Here is a 4151-nt window from a genome sequence, read left to right on the forward strand (position 1 = left end):
CTAAAGATATGATACTGAGTAAGTTTAGGGACAAAATGAGGATGTTCTGTTGGGGATGAATTGTATGTACACTACCTCTGAAAATCTATAGCTCTCTCCATATCCTAGATAAAGAACCAACCCTCCCTCACTGATCATAGAGAATTAAAGTTGGCTCCTTATTTCCCCAATACTTATAATTAGGAGTTGCCAATTGCCCTTGAAAAATGACACCTCTATCTAGTAATTATTTTCAAATCGTGAGGCTGAAATTTTTTGATCTAATTTTTGATTTATTTTTTCTTTTTAATTGCTCTTAATGTTTAAAGAAATAACAAGTTTGTCATTATTTTTGTTTTCTTCCTCTTCCCTTTTTGTTGAACCACTTCATCTTCTCCTTCAACGGTCAAATCTGATGTCCTCAACTAGCTCCCTGATGCGACTGCAAATCCGGGAGCATGAGATTTAAGAATGTTTTTATTCCACATGAGATTTACTCCATTATTGTGTCTTTTTGTCAGAATTGTAATTGATAATGAAGTTTGCAAAAATACCACTGTGATGCAGTTAGTTTGTCTTCTCTAGGTTTTTTGCTAGTTTGTCTGATTAGTTATTATTGTGGGATTTCTAGAAAAAAAAAAAAAAAAAAAAAAAAAAGGGAAAAGGGTCAAATAGGCCCTCAAACTTTAGCTTAAAAGTCAATTAGACCTCTAAACTTTTTAAATGTGCAATTACACCCATCAACAATTCATTTAGGTACAATGAAGCCCAAAAACAAGTTAATGACCTGCTATCACAGGTCTTTAGGGTTCAGGCCACATTCTGGCGAAATTTCCGGCAAAAAATGTGATCGGCGACCGATTGTCGAAATTTCCGGCAAAAAAAAGTGACCGGCGATTGTCTTTAGGGTTCAGGCCACACTTTTTTGCCGGAAATTTCGCCAGTTACTTTTTGTTTTTTGCCGGAAATTTCGCCGAAAGGTGGCCTGAACTCTAATGACTTATGATAGCAGGTCATTAACTTGTTTTTGGGCTTCATTGCACCTAAATGAACTGTTGATGGGTGTAATTGCACCTTTAAAGAGTTTAGGAGCCTAATTGACTTTTAAGTTAAAGTTTGAAGGCCTATTTGACCCTTTTCCCAAAAAAAAAAATGATTCTATGGGTACCCATGATCATTTATGTAGGTGGATGGTGCTAACAAACATGGTATACTTCTGGAGGTGGTATAAATCCTCAATGATCTTAATCTTATTGTTACCAAAGCTTATATTTGCTCTGATGGAGGATGGTTCATGGATGGTAAGGACATTCTCATTTTGATTTCTTGTTGAAATGTTTTTTTCATTGTATAACAAAGGAGTTGAGACACGTTGTTGGGTTAAATTTTGAGTTGTTCTTCTTTCTCTTTTCATGTCTTTTTGGTAGTCTTCAATGTCAAAGATATGGTTGCAAAAATTGTTAGGCATTTTTCGGGCTCCTAGGCGCCCATTACACAAATTCACAAAATCACAACTCACAAAGTATCAATATTAAAGTAGATGATTTTTTGATTTTTTTTTATACGGTTTTTGGGTTTGCAACCAATTTGAAAGATTTAGGATTTTTTTTTTTACTTTTATTTTGCTCAAAATTGACATCGTTTTCAATTAAACCCTTTCAGGGACCATTTTGAAAATGTGAAAATCACCATTTTGGTCACTGAAAGGGTTTAATTAACGAAATTTTAAACAATTATATTCAATGATCAAATTGGTTGAAATTGAAAACTATGAACTACATTGACATTTGAGAAACAATCGAGGGATCAAAATGGTAATTAATTCTATATATTTTTATTAGTAAAGTGGTTGAATTTCTTTTAAATATTAATTGTTAATAATTAAATTGTTGATGATGAAGTGACAAGATAATGGAAAAATATGTCTTCTCCAAGTTAAAAGATCCAAATTTAAAGTTGGATGATGCAACATTAGGGCTCGTTTGGTTAGCGAAAATTTTTTAAGGGAAGTGGAATTGAAATTTCATGGAAAAACAATTACTAGGAATATTAATTCTATTGTTTGGTTAGATTTGAAATTGTAAGGAATAACGAGTATAAAGACCTATATGCCCCTATAAAGTAATAAGAGTAATATAATTAAAAAAGAAAATAAAGGTAAAATAGGCAATCCATATCACTTCTTCTTTCCATCTTTCATGGAAAACAAAATCCTTGGTCCAACCAAGGATTTTGTTTTCCTCAAATTTGAGGAATTCATTTTCCAATGGAAAATGAATTCCATGAACCAAACATCAGAAAACAACATTTTCCTCTGCTTAAGGAAAATATTTTCCTTTGGAAAACATTTTCCATGAACCAAACATCCCCCAAGACTAAGAGAAGTTTGCTCCATGGGATGCTATTTGAAGAGAAGGTTTGGGGAAATGAGGAGTTCTTCTTCTTCCATCCCCGCAAGCTTTAGATGAAATTATATTGTACGTTTTCTTTTAGACCTAAATAATTGATCGTTGTCTAAGGTAATGTATATGACATTTTTTTTAATTAATAATGTACTATTAATGGTTAATTTGTCATTATTATCATGCTTGGAATTATAATTGTATCATGTTGATGATTAAAATTAATATATATTATATCATTTAAAAATTAGAACAAATTAGTTTATCGTTGGGCGTGGCGTTTCGCGCAAAGCACGTGTCTGTTTCTCTCCTAAATGAGAGATATTTATAGAGTTAATTCCACCAAAGGTTCTTTGTCTTTGGTGGCAATTCCAAATTTAGTTTCAGACTATCGTTTTTGTCATTTAACATCCCAGACTATTATATTTTAGACACTTTTAGTCCTTCTCATGACTTTTCATATTTTTAGTAAGAGTATTTTTGTTTCTCCATATTTTTCTTTTGTTATTTTTTTAGTTTCAACCGGTTTGTTTCCTCAAAGGGAAAATGACACTTTTTCCCCCTAAATTATATATTTATAGCACTTTTTTCCTCTCAATTATTTATGTAAGCACATTAGCCCCCTCAATTATTTTAAAAGTGGTGATTTTCCCCCTAATATATTAAATTGACATTTCTACCCTTAAAGTAAACATTTTATTAATTTTACTTCTCCAACAAATTATTGCGTATATGTAGCGATTACCATGGTTCGGTTCGAATTGAACCAGACACTATAGCAATCGAATTAAAAGTTTTCGGTTATGATTAAGATCTAGAACCCAATATTTGGATTTCAATTTATTAAATTTAAGAATAAAAAAATAGATCATGAACCGTGAACCGGTGGTTCCGGATCCGGTTCACGATTTTAAACCGTCTTTATTTTAAAATTTTATTTTTTATTTTAAAATAGTCTAAATTCAACAATAAATGTATTTTATTTTTTCAGTTCGGAACATGAACCGGCCATTCCGGTTCGTGATTTTAATAAACTCTAAATATCGCGTTTTGATTATAAATTGTAATTGGAATATTTTGGTTTGGTTGCTATAGTATCTGTTTGGTTTGAACCAAATTATAGTAATAATTTGTTGGAGAAAAAAAATAAATGAAATATTTATTTTAAATATTTATTTTAAGGGTAAATATGTCCATTTAACATTTCAGGGAGAAAAAGAGCCACTTAAATAATTCAGGGAAAAAAAGTACTATAAGTATATAATTCAGAGGGAAAAAATGTCATTTTCCCTTCCTCAAATTAGCTTTGACTTGTTGTCAAGTCTTGATTTATTTTTGGGCTTGGACCCCCCTTCTATGAGCCTAATGTCCAATTAATATTAGTCGTATTTATTTTTTCATCGCTTTAATTACTAGTACTCCAACTCAATTTTATGGTGGGTATAGTCAATTAATGGTCAATTAAAAAATCACCAATACCATAACAATCACTCAAATTATCAACTCTTAACTTTTAATATAGAGTTAATACCATCTGAGATCCTCCCAGTATAATGATTTTGTCACGTTTAGTCCTAAACTTTCAAATTGACCATATGTGATTCTTCGACTTTCAAATTTAACCATCCGTGGTCCAAGTTAACCACCCATGGTTCTTCAAGTTTCGAAATTTAACCAGTCGTGGTCCTCTTGAAAGGACCATAGTTGGTTAAAATTTAATAGTTGAAGGACCATGAGTGGTTAACTTAGACCATGAATGGTTAAATTTGA

At 31.5% G+C, this 4151-nt stretch overlaps 1 long non-coding RNA gene across 1 annotated transcript; it reads left to right on the plus strand.

The window, feature by feature from the left end:
• Positions 1-446: 446 nt before the first annotated feature.
• On the plus strand, positions 447-1390 carry LOC109179744. The gene is made up of 2 exons (XR_002053967.1): positions 447-545; positions 1166-1390. It is a non-coding gene; the product is annotated as an uncharacterized LOC109179744 (long non-coding RNA).
• The last annotated feature ends 2761 nt before the right edge of the window (positions 1391-4151 follow it).

This window comes from Ipomoea nil, unplaced genomic scaffold, assembly GCF_001879475.1.
Source record: "Ipomoea nil cultivar Tokyo-kokei standard unplaced genomic scaffold, Asagao_1.1 scaffold0980, whole genome shotgun sequence".
Taxonomy (NCBI): Eukaryota; Viridiplantae; Streptophyta; class Magnoliopsida; order Solanales; family Convolvulaceae; genus Ipomoea; species Ipomoea nil.